Consider the following 23,384-nt stretch of genomic DNA (forward strand, 5'->3'; position numbering starts at 1 on the left):
ACCAAATAGGTACACAGTAGCTGGAACAGGAACCAGGATCTGTCCTAAAATTTTCTAATTTCTGGATTACATCTTTCTAATTTGTGATGCCCTGAGAGCTGATACACTTTAGTTATTTACCCTCTTTTCTTTTATAAGTCTATGAGCTTGCTATAAATACTTTCAATTTACAGGTGCTAACACTTTCTTCCACAAGTTTTCTTCTCCATTCTACTTCATATTTACTCTTTGCTCCAAAACTATCACCAATTTGTTTTAAAATGAAATATTAGAATATTAATATTAATAAATATGTAGAGGAGGGACAGGGCTGCACTTAAAAGAAATAGCCACTTCTTTGCGCCTAGATTTCATTTTTATTACAGTCAAAATAACATAGTGGTATTCTGCCAGTTAGCCCTCACTCTACATAATTTCTGTCAGTTTTAAAACTCAAAGCAGTTAATCTTATCACTCTGCTTACATGATGAATTATTTTACAACCTTTTTATTTTTTTAAAGTGCTGAGAAAATCCTAGGAACATTTCATCGAAAGCCTCCCCCATTTGTGTCTCATGAGCTGTGAAATATGGTTTAGATACAAGAGAGAAGATAAATAGTTTTCATTTGCAGTCCACAGAATATGGTTTGTTCTGCTCTGGTAACTGGTAAATCTAAAAAATGCCCTGACATAAATTCTCTGTTCTTTTTAATAACAATAGGCATTTAAGTGGATGGGTGAGCTCATTCAACCTTTGTGCGATGCATCAAATCAAATCCTATTAAACATTTAATGCTACAGGCACTTAACACTTAACAGCTATCTTTCATGTGACATAAAAATGCACAGTTTTCCCTTAACTTTAGGCAAAAATAAAGTTACCTGATACGAATGACTGTCCTGGAAATGTGTATTTAAAAGTAAACCCTTCTACATATGTTGTATCCTACAGTCTGGGTGCACTATTCTAACATCCCCACAATCCTCGTTCTACAAGGGTTAAGGGATTTGTCGGAATAGTGCCTTACTTTGAAATTTGGCACTGTCTACACAGTGCCAAATTTCAAAATAAGCTCTATCTACTTAAATGTAGAATATGCTATGCAATTTACATAGTGAATAGATATTTCATTTAAAATCATTTGAATTTCAGGATATATCAGCATCACAGGTGATCCATATTAAACTGTATATTTATGTGGTCCTCATCACCATAGTATCTGAGACTCTCCCAAATATTTATTCCCACAGTGCCCTTCTAAGGAAGGACAGTATTATTAGCTCAATTTACAAATGAGTAACAGCAGCAAAAGGAAATTAATGGACTCCCTAAGGACGTCTGAGCCCAGAACTGTGCCCATCATTTGGTTCCCATCCACTGCCTTGGTTCTACTCCTGCAGTGTAAGCCTAGAAATGTTTGGGACTAATGAGGCAGACAGATGCAGCGGCTACACTTAAAATCTTTCTTCTAGTTTAAAAATTCTATCAATTTAAGAGATATTCACTGTGCCTGAAGTGGAGAATATTCTACAAACAATAATTTTACTCAAAGTGGTGAAAACTATTTAAGTGAACCCATGCTCTTTGTGAGAATACTGCCATGGTTTAAGTTCTTTAGTTTATTTCTGTGATTTGTAAACTCTTGGGCTTTTTCTACACAACAAGATTTTTTGGCAGAAAATATGCTGATGAGGGACTCATTAGCAGAAATTGCAATATCATTAGCATATTTTCTGCTGTTTCTTTTTGCACAAGGGGTTTTTGAGCAAAAAGTAGCTGTGTAGCTGCTTCCATTTTGCACAGAAAACCCTTGTTTTGTTCAAGAACCTTATGCTTCTCCGGGACAGGCATAAGGATTTTGTGCAAAACGGGGGTTTTGCACAAAATGGAAGCGGCTAAACTGCTTCTTTTTCTGCAAAAACCCCTTGCACAAAAAGAAACAGCAGAAAATATGCTAATGATGTCACAGCTTATGCTAATGAGTCCATCATTAGCATATTTTCTGCCAAAAAAACTTGTAGTGTAGACATAGCCTTGGAGACTTCTACTCCCAATTTAAATACAACATAAAGTCAGTGTTTCTCAAAGACCAGTGCCTGAACCAGTGCCAGTCCCTGACACAGTTTAGGAAGGAAGAAAGCTGGTTCCTGGTAACAAGAAAGGTTGATAAACACTGAATTGAGGGATATCCCAAGAAAGATGAGCTGCATGTTTGTCAGTGTACAATGTGCAATAAATAGCAGTGAAGATGGGATCCAGTTTGGATCAGTTAAAAGATTTCCAGTGTACTCTCTGAAGAATCACAGTGATTAAAATGCACAAAGGGAAATGATGAAGTCTTCTTAAAGAGCTATTAATATGGCTGTGTGTTTATGCTGATCACTCCTCTCATTTTAATGAAAGTGAGCACAGCTTTGATATTTACATTGAATTTTGAATGGTATTTCATAACTCATGAAAACTGCTGTTGAAGAAATAGAAAGACAAATTTCTGATCTAAGTGGGAAGTAAAACTCAAAGGTCCTGGCACGCTAAATTTTGTGTTGTAAGCTACATTCTCCCTATTTCATTCTTCCTCTTTTTTCTGCACTTCTGCTAACAGCTTTGCCCAAGTAGGCAACCATGGAGCAAATGGGACAGCAACAACTGTTTGAAGAGAAGGAGAAGATTGCTCCTGTTTCTAAAGCCAATAGCACCAAAAGAAAGTCCCCAGAGAGAGACTCTAAAACAGTCTAGTGGAAGGAGAGTGAGGAAATAGATGGCACCATGCTAGTGGAATATCCTCTGTCCAGGGAGGTTAGAGACAGTAGGAATTGTAAAGTGTACCTCTATTTATATCAGCTCTCTTTTTAGAAAAATACAGGCAGCCCCCGACTTGCAACAAGATTGGTTCCTAGGGAAGCGTCACAAGTTGGGAGCGTCGTAACTCGAACCTGCATTTATGATAGGCACCTTGTGTCATCGTAAATGCAGTCCGAGGACGTATGTCTGGGGTTTTCGGCCCCTTCCACACTTACAAAAATGGTCATAAGTGTGGGGGGTCGCAACTCGGGCTGTCGTAATGCGAGGGTTTCCTGTATCTGCCAGGAAGCACAGCCAGGACAACATAATTTCCAGGGATGGGATGGGAGGTAGAGTGAGAACATAAGAATGGCCATATTAGGTCAGACTCAGGGTTGATCTATCCATATATCATGTCTTCCAACAGGGACTAATGCCAGGTTTTTGAGAGGTAGTGAACAGAACAGGCAATCAAGTGATCCTCCCCCTTTCTTCCACTCCCAACTTCTGGCAGTAAGAAGTATATGGCAACTGAGATCATGGGATTGCATCCCTGGCAATCTTAGATAATAAACATTGATGGGCCTATCCTACATGAACTTATCTAAGTTTTTTTTTTAAAACTAGCTATAGTTTTGACCTTTTCATCATCTTCTGGCATTTAATTCCACAGGAGCGGTGTGTGTTGTATAAAGAAGTACTTTGTTTTAAATGTAAGGCCTATTAATGTCATTGGGTGACCCTCTGATTTTCATGTTATGTGAAAGATTAAAATTTCCTTATTCACTTTCTACACACCATGACTGACTGTATAGACCTCTATTATATCCCCCCTTAGGGTATGTCTACACTACTCCCCTAGTTCGAACTAGGGGGGTAATGTATGCATACCGAACTTGCTAATGAAGCCCGGGATTTGAATTTCCCGGGCTTCATTAGCATAAAGCCGGCGCCGCCATTTTTAAAAGCCGGCTAGTGCGAACCCCGTGCCGCGTGGCTACACGCGGCACGGACTAGATAGTTCGGATTAGGCTTCCTAATCCGAACTATCTGTACGCCTCGTGGCTACACGCGGCACGGGGTTCACACTAGCCGGCTTTTAAAAATGGCAGCGCCGGCTTTATGCTAATGAAGCCCGGGAAATTCAAATCCCGGGCTTCATTAGCAAGTTCGGTATGCATACATTACCCCCCTAGTTCGAACTAGGGGGGTAGTGTAGACATACCCTATGTGTTCTCATCTTCCAAGCTGCAAAGCCCAGTCTTTTTAATCACGCTCATATGGAAGCTGTTCCATAAACTTAATTATTTTTAAAAGGTTCAGAGGGGTAGCCGTGTTGATCTGTAACTGGAAAAACTAAAAAACAACGAATGGTGTAGCAGCAACTTAAAGACTAAAAAAACATTTAGATAGCATCAGATGCTATCACTTCTCTAGATGAATGGAGTATTAAAAGTTCAGTTCCAAAATAAATCGATGGGGGGAGGGAGAAGGAAGTGAGAAAAATAGAAGTGAATTCACTTCTTCCTTTCCCTCCACACCTATTTATTTTAGAACTTGACTTTTAATACTCCATTCATCTGAAGAAGTGGGTTGTACCCACAAAAGATCGTGATACTATCTACATATTTTGTTAGTCTTTAAGGTGCTGCTAGACCATTCATTGTCTTTTAATTATTTTTGTCACCCTTTTCAGTACCTTTTCCAATTCTAATATATCCTTTTTTGAGATGTGGTAACGAGAACCTCATGAAGTATTCAAAGATGAGAGATGGGCAAAGAGTAGGCATTTGGGCTTCCTACATTGCTGGTGGAGGGGATCATCACTTTTCTCATGAGAACAGACAGTCAGTACAGGTTGGACCTCCCTGGTCCAGCACCCTCAGGACCTGAGTTGTCACGAACCAGGGAGTTTGCAGGAACAGGGGAGGTCAGTGCTCCCTTGCTGGCTGGCTGCTCTCAGGCTCCTCACCGTGGGGCTCCCTGACCAGTCTGGCACGGCAGGGCCTCCCCATACTACAGCCCACCCACTGCTTCAGCATCTCTCATGGCTGCCAGCTAGGACTGTCTGGCCACCACAACCCCACTGCCACAGGGTGTTCACCATGGTTTCCTGGAAGGGGACGCCATGCCACCCTTACTCTCTTCTATGGCCAGCACTGCTAGGGCCAGCAATTCTCTGGGGCTCTCCGGTGGGGTCACCCACCTCCACCAGCCCCGCTTCAGTTGGGGCATTCTTGGCCAGCACTGCCCAGTCACACCAGGCCAGTTGCCACCAGGGGTTTCCCGTGGTTCTGGCAGGGGCTACCTGGCTGCTTCCTTCCCTGATGCTGCTAGAGGTTTCCTGGCTGGGCCTCCCAGCATTGGCAGTCCCTCTGCAGCTGGAGACCCATCTGACCCAAGGATTCCCCTGCCATGGAGTGTGCTCCCCAGCCATGCCTGGCCCCATTGATGTCAGGGGTTCTCTGGTCAAGTCAGGGGCTCCCCAGCAGCTGCCTTGAACATCTGCTGATGGTTGAGCCTTAGCTCCCCAGGCCCTATATTGTCTCCCACTGCTACCTCTGGTCATGCTGGACCACAGATGTTGCTGGACCAGAGAATCCTGGATTTGAGAGGTTCAACTTGTACAAAGGACACAGGGAAGGAAAGCTAATTTTTTCTGCCTGTGAAGGAGTTGATTACATTTACAAAACAAAGTAAACCAAATGTAATTGGCCTTTCCTGGTCCTAACCCACACATCTGTACAAAGGTGAGTGCAGCCAGCACTTTAATGTGTTTCCAGAAGCCTAATGAGAGTAGGTTTAATAACTAATGAATTTTAAGGAAATATATGCCTATGGCAAATATCACTGCATCACACAAAAGAAGCAAAATAATTTAGAAGGGGAAATGCTTTTAGAGTACTTTGATGATTAAAAGAAGCTGAAAGAAAAATTCCTAGCTTAAATATATTGTGGCAGATTGGTTTATGGCATGTGAAACCCAAAGTTATAGGTTCAATACTTGCCAGTTTTATTTAGAGAAAAAGGTGAATATTAGTCTTACTTGTGGAGAAGGGCCAGATTAAAAAAAAAGATTTTTCAATAGGTAGGAAATCATGAATGGTTAATTAAAAACAAAAACAAAAAACGCCCTCAAATCCAGTATGTCCCTGTCTCAATTTTTCAACTTATTTGGAATAGCCTAAAGTCAATTTTGTAATACAATGAAAATTGACTGCAATAATTTCACAAATACACTCCACCAAAATGCTCAGTTCCCCACAGTCTTCCAACCAGTACAGTCAAGCACAGAATGGTACCATTCTACATCCACTTCATGCAGATGTCAATGATGCTACAAGGTGCAAAGCCTAAACTACTCAGGCAGGTTTCTCAAGAGAAATAGAAACACTTGTCAGAAGAAAGAATAGGTTGTCGTCAATCTTCAGAGTTCAAACATTGGGATGGCAAGTAGATATTATAAAACCTAGACATTAATGCAGTTTTAATTACTAGTATTAATTTATTATTATTATTACAATACAGACTAGGTTTCCCCAGGACCTCAGCATCTCACATGCTGTGAAAACACGGAAAATGATAGACTATAAAGTCTTTGGGGGAAAGGACTATCTGATGGAACAACTATTCCCCCCCCCCCCCCACACACACACACAAAATGAAGTTATCAATCAAGATATAAGTGACACGAAACCTGGAAAAATATACAATCTTCCAATAAATACATTATTCTCTTTTTGTTGTTTCTCTTAGTGGGAGTATTTTAGGGCAGACCTAGAGGTCATAGGGTATGTCTACACTAGCCCCCTAGTTCAAACTAGGGAGGCTAATGTAGGCATTCAAAGTTGCAAATGAGGCCCGGGATTTAAATATCCTGGGCTTTATTTGAATCTTCCTACCCGGGCACCATTTTTAAATCCTCTTAGTCCGAACTAACTGCCTGTGGCTACATGTGGCAGTCAAACGTTAACTCCAACTAAGTCCTTAGTTCGAGTTAACTGTTACACCTCATGGCCTCTGAAACTGTTACACCTCGTGGGGCTCTGAAAGACTTAGTTGTAAAGCTTGCCATATTGATACATTTTGTCCTGCAATACATCATTGTATGGGTACGTCTACACTAGCCCCCTAGTTCAAACTAGGGTGGCTAATGTAGGCATTCTAACTTGCAAATGAAGCCCGGGATTTAAATATCCCGGGCTTTATTTGCATCTTTCCATCCAGGTGCCATTTTTAAATCCCCTTAGTCTGAACTAACTGCCCACAGCTACACGTGGCAGTCAAACGTTAACTCGAACTATGTCCTCAGAAAACAGCAAAAACAAGTTTCCATTTTCACCATTGTAAATGCATTAAAGCTTGACTCTTAAGTGTTCTCAAATCTGAATGAATTTTTGCCTTGTGGGGGCACAGAGTAGTATTATATATGACTGTATAAATCAGACCTTACTCAGACAGATGGCTATGAGTTCACTTCAATTACCATAACTGATGATAATTTAAATCACTAGTCCACATTTGTCAAAGAAGAGTTCTGGTATGAGTGGCAGGAGGTTACTATAATGACTAGTTCTGTATAAGTTTCCCTATGAAGCAGCTAGTACATCAGCTGTATTTTAGTGTACCATGGACCATTTAACACAGAATTTAAATTGAGTATTTGATTATTCAGTGTATGGCATGCTTATTTTAGGTGCAACTGATTATGTTTATTTTTATAAATCAGAGTTTTCTTTGACAGGATAACAATCTTGTGGATATAGCAAGAGAAGTGGTAGATGTAGTATATCATGGCTTTAGCAAAACTTTTGAAACTGTCTTACATAACTATCTTATAAACAAATTAGGGAAATGTAGCCTAGGTGGAGCTACTATATGTTGGGTGCATATAGTATTTGGAAAACCATTTTAGAGCGTGCTTACTAATGGTTAACAGTCAAGCGGCAAAGGCATATCAACTGGAGTCCTGCAGGAATGGGTCCCAGGTCCCGTTCTATTCAATAACTTCATCAGTGGTAAGATACTGTCCCAAAGAGTACACTTATAAAGTGTGTGGATGATACTAACCTGTGAAGTACTAGTACTTCAAAGTATACACTATTGAGTTATTTTGAAATAACAAGGTGAGTATCCCCACAGCAATCCCCTTATTTCAAAATTATTTTGAAACAATGGGCTTGTTATTTTGAAATAATAACCCCTCATACTATAAGTAATAATGCCTATTTTGAAATTGCTATTTTAAAATAGGGTTAGTGTGGACACTCAGTTGCTGTTATTTCAAAATAACTACTCCCCAGAGACATTCCAAATAATAACTCCCCAGTACTTCCTGGGGCTCTCAGTCAAGGTAGCGTATCCACATTAAGGCTATGTCTACACTGTAGCACTATTTTGAGATACCAAACATATCCCAAAATAGCTATTCTGCATTGAAATATAAGGGGCTCACTATTCTGATGTCCCTGTAAATGTCATTCCACGAGGAGTAAGGGATGTTTTGGAATAGTGATATATTTAGAAATAAGTGCAGTGTAAACAGAGCCAAATTACAAAATAAGCTATTTTGAAATCAACTCGAGATAAGCTACACAATTTGTGTTGTTAAAATTGCATAGCTTATTTTGAGCTCCAGGTCCAGCTGCAGAGCTCAAAAATAACTAACTTCAAGACTTCCCTGTACTGTGGATGTACTGTACCGAAATAGTTATTTCAGGAGCTATTATTTCAAAATAACATAGGGTGCACACATAGCCAGAGATAGGATTAAAATTCAGAATGATCTGGACAAACTGGAGAAATACTCTGAAGTAAAAAGGATGAAATTCAGTAAGGACTAAATAGCATGAAATTCAGTAAGGAGAAATGCAAAGTACTCCACTGGGAAGGAATAATCACTTGCACACATAGAAAATGGGAAATGAATGCTTAAGGAACAGTACAACAGAAAGGGATCTGAGGGTCACAGAAGATTAGAGGCTAATATGAATCATCATAACACTATTGCAAAAACAAACAAACAAGCAAACATTAGGGGGTGTACCAGCCTCAAGGCTAAAGCAGGATATGAGAAGTAATTTTCCACCCTACTCCTTACTAATTAAGCCAGTGCTACATTTCAAGAAAGATGTGGAGAAATTGGAGAATGTCCACAGAAGAGCAACAAAAATTATTAAAGCTCTAGAAAACTTCCTTTGAGGAAAGACTGAAAAATATGGGTTTGTTTAGTCTGGAGAAGAAAAGACTGGGAGGGAACAAAACAACAATGTTCAGATATATAAAAGATTTTTACAAGGAGGAGGATGAAAAATCTGTTCTCAACCTCTAAGAATAGAACAAGCAACAGTAGGCTTACTTTTCAATAAGGGTAGTTTAGGTGGAACATTAAAAAAAAACCTTCATATCATTGTATTTAAGCACTGGAATATATTGCTTAAGAGGTTGTGGAATCTCTGTGGAGGTTTTAAAGAGCACGTCAGACAGACATCTATCAGGAATAGTCTAGCTATTATTTAATCCTGCCTTGAGTGCAGGGGACTAGACTAGATGACCTACTAATGTCCCTTCCAGTCCTATACTGCTGTGTTTCGATATGTTGTCCAATAATTTAGTTCACAACAGACTGACTGTATATCAAGGGGTTTATGCATGATTATACTACATTCAAAGCAAATTTGCTGGCAGAATTGCATGGAAGTCATACAGGAATAGTGAGAATGAAAGCTGGTGGTCAAGCTGGATCAGGGGATAGAGTTTTTAAGCATACAATGTAGTGAATGTGAGCATGCCTTTCCGCCACCCTTGGAAATGGGCTCAGAGACCATAGCAGAGAATTCGTACTGGCTTTACAGAGAGGGACAAATGTTCCTCATGCTGCTCAATGCATACTCAAGGTGGTCAGAGGCAATAAGACATGTATTTGTGGCATATAAGATTCCCAGAGTTCTATTAGGCAACTCCCATCTGAAAAGTTTCAGATATTCTTTAAAAATAGTAGAATCTAATATACTAGATCAGCTTTTTACCACCCTGCAGCAACTTGGATTAGCAGAGCTCTTTAGCTAAACATGAAAAATAGTAACTGAAAAAGGTAACCACCCAATAAGTCAATGAGCCATTGTGTTGCAGATATTTTTGCCTTGCTATGCTAACATTCGAGCAAAATTTTTTTTAAAAAAATCCCAAACACCAACACAATTACCAGGAAAATAAGACAAGCAGGTAGAAAAATGTGAAAATGTGAAATTAAATATTAAATATTGAACACATACTTTCTCCTATGAAACAATTGTTCTATATGGCAATGGAGGAGATGGAATGGAGAAGATAGAATAGAGAATAATATATGTATTCCTTTAAAAATAAACAAAGCTGAAATAAACATTAGCAAAATCCCATTGATATAACAGTTAGAATCTCTCTCAATTTTCATAAAACTAAACTACTTGGTTCTCTCCTTTATCCAAATTTCCTTTTAAATAAACAAAACCTTTTTTTTTAAAATGTGGCCAGTCAAATCACTTTTGTCATGTTTAATGCTTATGAAGCCTACATGAAATCAACTGAAGGTCTACAGGTCATTGTAGACTAATGAGTGTAGATAAAATGTAACCATGGGAGAATGGATTCTAAACACAAAGAAATCAAGCACTTCAGCTGGAAACTAATTTTGGAAAAACCGAAGATATTAAAGAACAGCTTACTAGACCATTTTTTCCTGTTGAAAAGATAATCAGCACATTAGTAGGGGTAATTTACATCAAACTTGATTAACACACACTGGCCTAACACCAACATCAAATCTATGGAGACTAGTGTCATCCTTCTGTGTAAGGATCTTTATTCCCTGTGGTGTCCAGTCTGCTGCTACTCACCTGTCCCAGCTGAAGCAGTGAGTATAGCCTCTGGCTGCCATTCTCTCATCTGACCTTGGGGTATGATGATGCAAAAGGTAAGGTGCTCACTCAGCAACTCTGCAGTCATAGATTCATAGAGCCTGGCTCGGATACAAAATTTGTATTAGCATCCACAACTGCATATGCAAAAACAAGCCACGGCTATCCACATCAACATCCATGGGTGTGGAAGCCTGTGGATATAAAGTGGATATCCTCAAATTTGCAGGATTCTAGATTAAAAATTTATGTCTGCATCTGCATCCATATCTGCAAAAGTGAACTGCAGATAGTTGGATCCACACAAATGGAAGTGGATACCTGCAGATTTGAAGTAGATACCTGAGGATTTGCAGGGCTCTATGGACGGCAGCACTTGACAGATACATTCCAAATTCTTAGTTCACAAGCAGAGTAGCACTTAGACTCCAAAATCAATGGCCTGATTGAAAGGGAAGACTCTCTGTTGACAATATTGCTTGATCTTATCTCAAGGAGAGAATAGCAATGTTATATCTATTTTCATGCTGTCTTACAGTAGTTTGCTGGAAAGATGTTCTCAGAAAGAAAGCGCTACAGATCATGCCATTTCCTAGCTCATATTTCTCTCTAGCTTCCGAAATATTTTTGGAAATATTAGAGTGCAGAGAAATCTATTGAAGTTGGAAAAGCCATAAAAAAACAGCAGGCAGGTCATCAGAAGTGCAAAGCCAATTAGTTTCATCTGAAGAAAAATGGCAGGAAACCAGGAGAGATATTAAGACAAAGTCCGAATTTGCTATTTGACATCCAAGGTGGAAGAGATTATCTAAGTCTCTTATTTCTACTAGTTTATTTTGGGTTTTCCCTTTCATAACTAAAATAGTAGTGATCTATTGCACATCCATTAATTCCCAAAAGTCAAATAATTGGGGTGATTTCTAAAGATACAAGACATCATATTCCTATTTTTGGATATTGAAAGAATCATGTTAACCAGTACTTTTCTTTGTTGTTGTTATTGTTATTGTCATGCCACATCCTATTGAGATGGATCAGATGAAATAAAAGTGTGTTTTGACACTGATGCAGGCACAGATATAAACACAATCACATGTCATCTTGAACATTAAATACTATTTATAGTCAAATTTAAGAAACCAAACTTAGATTATAATTTTTTAAAATTTCTTTATTAAGCAGCCAACCATATTTTGACCCTTTATGTATTTAATGGACTACTTTTAGTGTTTTAAGCCAATTACTTAAAAAAAAACCCTGTCTTTAACTTTGACTTCTGGGTTTGATTACCTAGCTTTAATTAATTAAATTTTTTGCTTGAGAGTTAAGTTTATGAAATTAATCAATGTCCAGTAATATAGATGATTAGACTAGCAAACAAAGTTGAACAACCAATTCAGAGTTTTTAAAAAAGGGATTGCAGATTTAGTCTTTATTTGTTTATGAATTATCCATAGGCAGACATTGATTTTCATGATTTTGCATAACTCAGAAACTATTCAGTGATTAGGTCACTGTAACATATTTCAGCATACAGATTGCTTTCTAGCTATTTGAGTTATTATCACTATATCCATTGGCTATGTCTACATTGGCAAGATTTTGTGCAAATACTTTTAATACAAGAGTTTTTGCATTAAAGTATTTGCGTAAGAGAGCATCTACACTGGCATGTGCTTTTGCGCAAGAGATGTGCTTTTGTGCAAAAGCATCCGTGCCAGTGTAGACACTCTCTTGCTCAAGAAAGCTCCGATGGCCATTTTAGCCATCGAGCTTTCTTGCTCAAAAAATTCATGTTGCCTGTCTACACTGGCGTCTTGCACAAGAACAGTTGAGCAAGAGAGCTTATTCCTGAGTGGGAGAATCATAGTTCTTGCACAAGAAGCCCCGATTTCACATATTAGAACGTCAGTGTTCTTGCGCAAGAATTCCCCACCAGTGTAGACAGGCAGCATATTTTTGCGCAAAAGCAAGTGCTTTTGCACAAAATCATGCCAGTGTAGACACAGCCATCTAGTTTGTTACTCATGCATATCAATTTATGAGTTACATGGTATTTTTCTATTTCTTGTCTGGGGGACACCCAGTCCCACACAGAGATTTCAAGCTGATTGCTCAAATATTTTGGAGCAAATATTCATATGCATGAGTATCTGCAACAACTTTCATGAACAAACAAAAGGTTCCTCATATGAATGTTTGCCTGAGACAAGGAAAAAAGGATAAAGGAAGCCATTTTAGGGGCGGATTCTGGCTGGCACTTACATAGGTGAGCAGTGGGAACAGAGAGAGAATGAGAGATCCATGCAAGTTCCAGCAAGAATTGCAGCATTTACACAAGTAATTCACTTTCCCTACCTCCATGGATAGGGTAGAGAAAAAGCTTTAATTCTCTATGGCATAGTGAAATAGTGATGGAGAAGAAGTGTTCTCCATGTGTAATGGCGTGCTCTAGGAGGCATTTTGCCTCCCTAGTGCATTCCCTCTCCTTATTACAAATTATGTGCAGTTTGCACAATTAAGCCGTAAATTGTTTTCTTTCAACAAATTTTCCGGAATATTTTCCCTTTATCTGCCAAGTTAACTTATCCAATATACTGTCGTAGTTAAAAGCAGAATTAAATTATGTCAACCAGTACTTCTGTATACCATAATAAGAACTACATGACATATTCCAAAGAAAACAAGTTCTTTCTGGCTCATTTCACAGCATCTGTATCTCTATTGAACTACAGAAGAAAGCAGGGTCAGGGCATTCTTCGTAAACCTACCAATTGAAAAACTGACATTTGTAAAAGATCCTTTTCTAACACAGCTAAGAACCAAAGCATGTAAAGGAGCAAATGTCAATTAGCAGCTTGTGTTTGAGGCTGAAAGCCAGACTCTCCTAATTTGTAATCCCAGCTCAGCCATTTACTCCAGATGTGGCCTTGGTCAGATCCTCAGCTCTCTTCTGTAAAATGGGAACAATACCTACTTCAGGAGAACTAATGTTTATAAATCTTTTGCATTACTTTTCCTCTGTAACAAAACTCCATACATACAGGTAAAATAGCTTGCAACCAGACTTCCACAATCTCTCCAAAATTACACAATTTAGAATGAGGACATTCTGCTTGTATGCACTTTAAAAGATTAATCTTTGTGTGTAGCACAATTCATATCACAGTCATGAAAGCCATACATACACACACACACACACAAAGCAGCCAGTTTTCGTGAACCAAGGCATTTGTATGGTATATCAATTTTTATTTGGAAAGGGAAACATTAAAATGATACTTTACACTAACAGAGAGCAATCAAGTAGTAGGCATGGTAGAACAGATTTTAATGTTTCCTAGAACCAGCATACTGAGGGACTCACTCTGAATTTTAGCCAATGCCTGAAAATGACGATAGGAGTCTTTTCATTGACCTGCTTCACATCCTTGGGGGTGAAATTCGAATAACAGTATCTGTACTCAGGCATAGCTCATAAAATGATTTTCCACCTATGTTATACAGCATTGATTGGAACCTTACTGTCCTCCCAGATATCTGGCTAAAATTTGTCAAGCAGATCTTCCCATTCTATGATTTCATTATTTTTAAGGCGGGAGGCCATGTTCTGATCTTAGCAAAGTCACTATGAATTTACATCCACGATCCTCAGCCCATCGCATGGTGTGAGAAGTAAATACAAGTGTGTTGGTCCCCCAAGGGAGTACAGCATCCTGGCCACAGTGTGATGGCTTGTTGGTAACTAGTGGACTGAGTAGCTAAAGAAATCGTAGGCCCACCAAATCACCACCCATGGGAGTCCTGATAGTTGGAGCACTCAACCCCACCAACTGGTCCAGCAACTTTATCTAAGCCAGGAGGTAGCAAAGGAAGTTGTTCATAAATTAGATGAATTCCTGGATAGCTGCTACATTAGATACTGTTTTCTGGCCTGACCTCTATGCCCCATTGTCCCTGATTCTAGCTTCTATACCTTGCTCCTGCTTTCCAGCTTTCCTGCCTCATTACTGATCCTTACCCAAGGTGTCTGATCCCAATTTTAGCTCTCACTCTTGCCTTGAGTTCCTCTCTGCTGATGCCAATCCCTGCTTTGACCACTATTTCTGACTGCCTGAGGGTATGTCTACACTACCTCGCTAGTTCGAACTAGCAGGATAATGTAGGCATACCGCACTTGCAAATGAAGCCCGGGATCTGAATTTCCCGGGCTTCATTTGCATAAGCGGGGAGCCGCCATTTTTAAATCCCGGCTGGTTCGAACCCCGTGCAGCACGGCTACACGGGGCATGAACTAGGTAGTTTGGACTAGGTTCCTATTCCGAACTACCGTTACTCCTCGTGAAATGAGGTGTACCGGTAGTTCGGAATAGGCACCGTCGTCCGAACTACCTAGTTCGAGCCCCGTGTAGCCGCGCTGCATGGGGTTCGAACCAGTGGGGATTTAAAAATGGCGGCTCCCCACTTATGCAAATGAGGCCCGGGAAATTCATATCCCGGGCTTCATTTGCAAGTGCGGTATGCCTACATTACCCTCCTAGTTCGAACTAGCGAGGTAGTGTAGACATACCCTGAGTTCTGATCATGATACATGGGGCATTTTCTTGAGTTTTATCTACATCAAGTATACGGTGTGTAATTCAAGGAATGAGCTCTGCCATGAAAATATTATTTGGATTTCATTTTGAACCCCTCTCCACTGGATAGTACCTAATATTAAAAAGATACTTCTCCTCTTCTGTATCACACTGAAAAATTCACACATTCTGAGTAATCTCTCCCAAGCCTCTTACACTACAATTTATATCATTGAACATTGACAGGCACTGTCATCTGAAGAAGGGGGTTGAGCCCACAAAAGCTTATGATATATTCTTCATTTTTTGTTAGTATCTAAATTGCTGCAGGACTATTCATCGATTTTTAAAGTTACTTTATTGATAGGCACTGTTCTCTTCTGTCTATAAATGATGCTATATTGTTAGCTTGGTCTATACACAGAGAAATAGATATCTAGTGAGACAGACTATTCAGTTCTCCACAGCTACTCCTTCTGCAGGGGAATTTTCTTCTTGACATGCCACTAACATCAAGTTGGATCTGAATGGTGCTGCAGCCCTGCATGCCAGGTTATAGCACCACTCACTGAAATTTGACCCAGCCACCCCCTCTCGTGATGGAGGGTAGCCGGGTTACATGTGAGTGGTACTGCCCCCTGTGTGTCAGGCTATAAAGTGCAGAATAGAGATCCAGTCCCAGCCTCCTGTCACAGGACCCACTGCTGCAGGATGTATGTGAAGAAGCCTCACTCTTCCACAAACTCACCTGGTGCCTATCCTCCACACGGAGCTGGGATTGGAGCAGTGGTGGCAGGGCAGCAGGGCCTGTGATGACTAATCAGTGTCCCTTTGGCAGAGCAAGGATGCGGCAGTGGCAGAGGAGGGTGTTGGTCTGTGATTTTGGGCCATCCTCCCCACCACCATGACAACCCAAGAACAACACAAAGACAAAGTGCAGTTGGTGGATCACCTTTGTAAAAGTTTGGGAACCATGAATCCAAAATGTTCAGCGTGTGTGGGAAGGCTGGTCTGTAGCGGGACACTTCGCAAGAAGCACAAGATTTGAATTCACAGAATAAACAGTGTTCTCTTTGAACAGCTGACTCTTGTAATTTAAGGTGGAATGCTACCTAAACAGGACCATAACAGCAAAGACCCAGAAACATTACTGAGGGAGGAACATCGAAGTGTTATTGAAAGTGGGCTACCATAATAAAAAACCCTGCAGGTTCAACCTCCCTTGTCCAGCACCCTCATGACCTGAATGGTCCCAAACCACAGAATTTGCAGGACAAGGAGAGGCCAAGACTCGCTACCTGGGTGTAGGGTTCTACTCCCAGCTGGGGCTGTGCTCCGTGCCACCTGCTCTGCTGCTTCCATTCTCCCTCCCCCTCACTACACCAGCCAGGACTGGGACCACCCAGCTGCTCACAGCACCAATTGGGGCTGCACTCTTGGCCACGGGCCCCACTGCCTCTCCCTGGCCAGGCCTGTGCTCCCTATGGTGCTGATGCACTGAGGCTGCGCTCTCTACCACCAGCCCAGACCATGGATGTTGCTGGACTAGAGAGTCCCAGATTTTAGAGGCTCATCCTGCAATTCAAACCTTGAAACACACTGATTTACTGCTGCTCCCCTTCTTTAATACTCACCTCATTGTCCTTTTGGCACTTGGCACCAACTTCAACATTTATAAAAATCTGTTTCTTTCTGCAAAATCCCTAGGTGCTTGTTGATAAAGGCATGCTAGATTGTATCATTCTGTGCAATACTGTCAGCAGAGGATCCATATCTTTATGGGGTTTCTGGTAGCAATCACAGCCATACTTGCTCTTTATATGTTGTTTTACATTTTCTAAGTGATCTTGGAAAAATGTATCTAAGTTTTGCACCAACTCCTGCCAGCACCGAACCTAGTGCCAGGTCTCTGAACTTGAAAGGACCCATAGGCAGATGAGAAAGGGTAAGAAATGTTCCCCAAAACACATCTGGAGCTGAGAGGGGGCATATATGAGGCTGAGTGGAATATACTGTGATTGAATACATACTTGTTTAACTTACACTGGCATGGCTCCTCGGGGACCTCCCTTTGTGATCACCCTTTCTAGCAAACACAAAGGCTATGTCTAGACTGCAGGCTTCTTTCGAAAGAGGCTCTTTCGAAAGCATCTGTCGAAAGAGCCTCTTTCGAAAGAGAGCGTCTAGACTGCATGGAGAAATTTCGAAAAAGCGGCTTGCTTTTTCGAAAGAAAGCATCCAGTGAGTCTGGATGCTCTCTTTCGAAGACGCCCTATTTACATTGAAGAACGCCTTCTTTCGAAAGAGGAACTTTCGAAAGAAGGCGTTCTTCCTCGTAAATTGAGGTTTACCGCCATCGAAAGAAAAGCCGCGTTCTTTCAAATTAATTTTGAAAGAATGCAGCTTGAGTCTGGACGCAGGGGAAGTATTTTCAAAAAAAGGCTACTTTTTTCGAAAAACCCCCTGAGTCTGGACACAGCCAAAGGGAGGACTGTCTCTGTTCCCTTAGGTGAATGCACCATCAGGCAGAGCAGAGAAAGCCTGCAGTGAAACAATTTGTACCTACTGTATCAGCCCTTAAGTTTAGTTAATTAACTAGTTAAGCCTCTCAGCAATCCCGTGAGGGGATCCCAATCAATTTATCCCATGAACAAATCCATGGTAGAGGTCTTGGAAGGAGAATCATTTTCTTAGCATTATTGCATAGGAAGTGGGGAGACAGCAGTTACAGCTTTTCCCTGCATGCACAACACACACAGCAATTCTTCCCTCAGAGAAGTTGCAGGTCCCCATGTGATGGCACTCTGCTTCTGTGACACTCGTAGATGCTTTTCCTCTCCTGCTGCTTCTGAATTATAGAGCTGCAGCTCCGTTGGTGTAGGGCATGATTGATCCTGAGACCATTATTTAGTGGGTGCTTTTCCAACAGATAGTTTTTCTGTGATCCTTGTGCTCTAACATAACTGAAGGCTGAATTAGTTTTGAATCTTTACCTCAGCACATTGGTGTGGGGACATATGACCCCATCGTCATGTCTTCACAGAGTCCAGGACCATAGGGACGGAATCCTCAGAGTGAACGGTATGTCCTTCCAACAGCTGATCTCACTTGTACTGCACACAAAGTGACATTTCTTTGTGCTTCTCAAAGGGAGGGCCCGATGGGGCCAGGACCTCATTCATCAACCTGGATCTGCATGTTGCCATCTTGATGCTGTAATAAAGCCCACAGTGTTACTCACCTTAAGAACACTCTCTGGAACTAGTTGCATGAGAGGTTAAGCTGTTTATTCCTTGTCACTGTCAATCCTCACCTTGAAAAGCAGTTTCAGGGAACGGTGGGAAGGGTGTAAATCAAGTCTGTCTTGTAGAAAGAGAATATCTTCAAAATGATCTTTCCAAATATGCTCATACAGCGACCTAAAAACTATAGAAAGATAGTGGGTGGTTTGTTGGGGGAGGGGAAAGAGATGCTGAAATTTCTGCAGCATATTCAGTACAATGGATTAAGACTGCCATCTATTGCCTGTAGTGCAGCAAATGTGCACTTATGTTATTCTGAGCTATTATACATCATTCAGCTGATAATACCTTAGTGCTAAAGTTGTTTACATACATTTTTGTCAGTGGTACGGCATGTTCATAACAAGAATGCAGCAAATAGAAATACCTAACAGATGAATAATTTGCAGAGCTAGAGCAGAGCATATTCTCTGTATCCAGAGTCTTTCTTCATCCTTTATAGGTAACATTCTCATATACCCATATTATTCTTGCAAATGAAGGTCTATTTATGCACTATATAAATGTGGTGACTAAATGGAGGAAGCTGCTATTTGTTTCAGTCAATCATTAGTTAGGTATGAGGAAAACCATAACAGAAAATTTCATTTCACCCACACATTCATAGCTTAGACTTAATATTCACATTTCTGAAACTAAAAGCTAAGCACAACCTGACTGCAATGCAAAATAGCAATGACACTTTTTGCTTATGGGAGCAATTGCCTGTAAGTGAGCAGTATTGTGTCCTAAGGGGACTGCAAGGCTGGAGAGAAAGTGTTAAATTATATTATCACTGATCTGTAGAGGTCCCCTCTATCTCAGTAAGGCAATCAATGACAGAAAGTTTAGCCCTACTGTTGGACACTATAGGGCTGGCCACCTGAGGACAGGACAACACAACTAGTGGACTGGAATAGTGGAGCACCTGTGAGAAATAGTAGAGTTCTAAATGAGCCATGAATTCTTCTATGCCAGGTCTACACTAGATCCAGCAGCTCATCTTAAGGTAGAATATGTAGCTGGAGTTGGCTTACCTTAAGCCGAGTTTGGCGGTGTCCCCACAGCAAGAGCCCGACAAAAGCAAATGCTCCAATTGGCTTCTCTTACTCCTTGCAGGAGCAGGAATACTGAATGTGGGTGGGGGCACCCTCTAGTTCAATTTAGCAAATCTTAACTAGACTCGCTAAATCAAATTCTGGAAGATCGATCACAGCAGTGGTGATCTGCAGAGTGCAAACATGGCCCTAGAACCCTTTGAAGAATTGTAGCAGAGTCTGTTGTGATGTCTCTGGCAAATCCCTCTGCATGTACACCAAGGCCTTAAATTAACTGCACCTTACAAGCTACAATACAACCATAATATCCAGCTTGATGTGGAGTGATATGTTAGTGTCTCCAAGCATACACTTAGCTGTGAAATAATCAAAATATCACAAGAAAATAATATGCCTTAAAATACTGCATTGAGCATAGTACAGCACATTGACCAGATCCTCAATATTGTAAATGGACATAGGTCCATTGAAACCAAAGGAATTCTGCCAATTCATACCACCAGTTGAGGACCTGGCCCTTTATTTGTAATTTGTAATTTATTAAAATGACCCATCACAATATATTTTAATATAATTTTCTTCAGATGTTGTCAGATGGTCTTAAAGTATAATTACCATATATTTATATTCAGCAACAGCAGGTATGGGCCTCAGCTGAGCTCGGAATTGCCATCACTGTATTACAAACACAAAGTAAAAATTAGTCTTTGCTCCAGAGGACCCATGATGGACTCTTAAAAAAGGAATTTCTAAACTATACCAAAGAGATCTCACTACAGGGAAGCATTCAGAGCCTGTCAGAACAGGAAAAATCAGCATTTAACTGTGAATTATTATTTCTGAATTTTCTGGATGTATGCACTGGTTATTTTTGCAGAAGACCTGTACACACAAGTGATTGTATGCACTGCAATCAGCGTGGCTATCTGTGTGAGCAAAGCTATTTATCTCTGTGTTCACCACATCAGACCACAAGGCTATAACTGGGCTAGATTAGAGGCCAGTGCCTTGGGGAAATCAGCACTGTCCTTACAAAGCAGGCCCTGCCATATCTGTTCTGCACATGAGTGTATCAATGATCTTTATTTCAGCCTATTGGCAAAATGTGTTACACACATTTGGTCAGGATGAACTTTCAACTGACTCCCAGTAAAACTAAAGATCGAAACTGTAGTGTGGTGTTTTCAACATTTATTAAACATGATCTATGTAATAAAATTCCAGAATTGTTAGTCTGAAATCTACAATGTCTGTTGAGTCAGCTAAAAGTGAGGGGAACAGCTATACGCATGATTGGAGGCACTTTTTGTTTTAAATACTTCCAGGTTCCATCATCACTGGGATTTGTGGCCTACGAATGTCCAGTTTTTAAATTCTCAGTCAATTTTTGGCTTTTTTACATTTTACAGATTACATCCACATGATAAGCACACTCTTTTCCAAGTTAATATATCAAAGGTCTATAAAATTACTATATTATAGGTACTTTGTAGATAGCAACACCTATCCTAGAATTAAGATTGACTAACAGTTTCCCTAACAAGACTGTTTTCAGTTGCTTAGAACTTTGCTTAGGAGACTGTTGTCACTGACATTTTCCATACTCGTCGATTGCCCAAGGCTAATTTATTTTGGGATGGGAGTGAAGCAAAATGGAGAAAAAAATAGGGGTCAAGAAGGTTTCAGCAACAGTGATTCAGCCGTTTTTAGGATCAGTTTAAGGAATAATGTATTGTTTTGCACCTGTTAAAAGCTCATCCAAAGACCTCTTGGACCTAGCATTGGTAGAATTCGGTGCTAAATTCCTTGAAGATTCCATCTGCTCTGACCTTTGTCTAGACCCTCACAGTCTCTGCTTGTAACCAGAGTGTGCATGCCCTGATTCACCATCCCCACAGAGCAACTGTGTATGCATCATTCTAGGACTACATGGATTGTGCAAGACTTCCCCTACATTTGGTCTTTCAGGCTCTCATTATGGTTCCACAACATGGGAATTCTAAGATTTTTCTTGTTTTTCTGTTTTAAGTTTTTTAATGTAGGAAATTAAATTAAATATCCTATGTTAAAGATTGTTGTGCATTGTGATACAATGATTAATTGCATGGTCTCGTGTTAGTTTAGGAGGAGGGAGTTAAGCTAGTTGAGTTTATACCCCCTTTGGATATGTTTGAATTTAAGTTTGAAATATCAAATTCCAGGATAGATTCTATCACATTTCTCCATGCTGAGATAGTTTCATTTTGTTGTTGTTGCATAGAACATTTTATTTTAAAAAGGTACAATTATTCAGAACTTTAAAGCTAGAAATCCATTAAGCTTCTCCACCCCCTAAAGTAATCTACAAAACTCAGTTTGTTCAAAATGTTAGTAAACTATACTACATTCCAATACAGATTTTCTTACAGACTATAATACATATCATAGCTTGTCAAGCTGGAAATATAAATAATTGATGCCCGAGGCATTTGTTCTTTATCTTCAACTGACTTTTAATAGAAAAAAAGTTTGAAGAAAATTTAGACACGGATTTAATAATTGAATGCACTGGCACAGCTTAAAAATGTAGAGAACAAAACAAGTTATACACCATGACTAGAATGGCTCAGTGCCTTAGTGATGCATAGGACAATTCACAAGCAAGGAAAAATATCATTTTCTTAGTCCATCCAGAACAGTTTCTCTTCTTCCTAGAGCAAAGGTTGTCAAACTTTTCATTAAGTGGATAATGTTAATTAACAGATTGCTTCATGTGTCACCACCTCTCTGACTCACAATTACATAATGCCACTGTAGCTGCTACAAAGGTTATTGACATGAAAAAGGAAAAATAACAGGAAGGTGTTTCTGTGTTTCTGCTATCTTCAGGGTGCTGTGTTGTTTGTTTTCATACCAATTAAATTACTCTGCTTGAACTCCAGGCCCCATTGAAGTCAATGTGAAAACTCCCACTGCTTTCAGATGGGCCAGAATTTCAATCATTGACACTTTTTGCTCTTCATACTTCCCCTCTCGTCTCTTAGGCCATGTCTACACTAGGTATTTTTTTTCAAATTTACTAAGTTTGACTTCTGGACAACAAATTCAAAGTTCTGTGTACTCACTACATGGAAGAATCGAATGTAATGTAGCGCATTCACATTAATGGAGCCTGCATTGGCCTCAGAGTCCCAGGAAGCACTCTGGGGAGCTGTGGAAGGCCTCCCAGAGGTAAGGTAGAATGAGTGGCACCGGAGCATCCACACTAATGTTATTTCAGATCTACGAGTTTGGGAATAGCATTATTCTTTGTGAAAAGCAGGAGTACAGAGTTTGAATTCCCCAGCCCCTTATTCCGGAATAATGGGCTTAGCAGTATGGATGCATCATTTAGAAAAGTGACTTGGGGGGCTAATTTTGAGCTAAGGTCCTAGTGTAGACCAGGCCTTATTCTCTTCCTTCCCTCTGCACATCCTGCTCTTCCATTTTCTCTGCACACACTACCAGATTCATTAATCCCTTCTTTCTCTCTGATCTTCCATGTATACTACCCAGTTGTCCCATTCCTTTTTCTATTAAGCATTCCTCTTACGTGTAGTGGCTTCCAGGTCCAGTCTCACTGCTAGAATCCATTCTCAAAAGAACGTCTTCCTCTTATGTAGCAGCAGCATCTCCTGGACACTGTTAAGTTAGAGTCTTCTTCTCATACTTTCCAGCTGCTTTTAAGGTTATCTATAGCTTACTTTTCAGTGAAGAGCCAGGATACCTCTAAAAGCAGCTAGAAACAAGGAGCAGCTTGCCTGTGATCCAAAGTCCACTAAAATCATTA

The 23,384-nt window shown here is 40.2% G+C and overlaps 1 long non-coding RNA gene across 4 annotated transcripts in view; it reads right to left on the reverse strand.

Annotated features, from left to right (window-relative positions):
• LOC102445745 (uncharacterized) overlaps positions 1 to 23,384 on the reverse strand; it is a 180,106-nt gene that overhangs the window by 25,735 nt on the left and 130,987 nt on the right. For all 4 annotated transcript variants that reach the window (XR_012897833.1, XR_012897834.1, XR_012897832.1 and 1 more), the window contains 4 exons: positions 20,192 to 20,251; positions 18,551 to 18,663; positions 18,231 to 18,450; positions 10,640 to 10,761 (listed from right to left, as the gene is read on the reverse strand). This is a non-coding gene — a long non-coding RNA (uncharacterized LOC102445745). The remainder of the gene's footprint in view (positions 1 to 10,639; positions 10,762 to 18,230; positions 18,451 to 18,550; positions 18,664 to 20,191; positions 20,252 to 23,384) is intronic.

Source organism: Pelodiscus sinensis, chromosome 1 (genome assembly GCF_049634645.1).
Source record: "Pelodiscus sinensis isolate JC-2024 chromosome 1, ASM4963464v1, whole genome shotgun sequence".
NCBI lineage: Eukaryota > Metazoa > Chordata > Testudines > Trionychidae > Pelodiscus > Pelodiscus sinensis.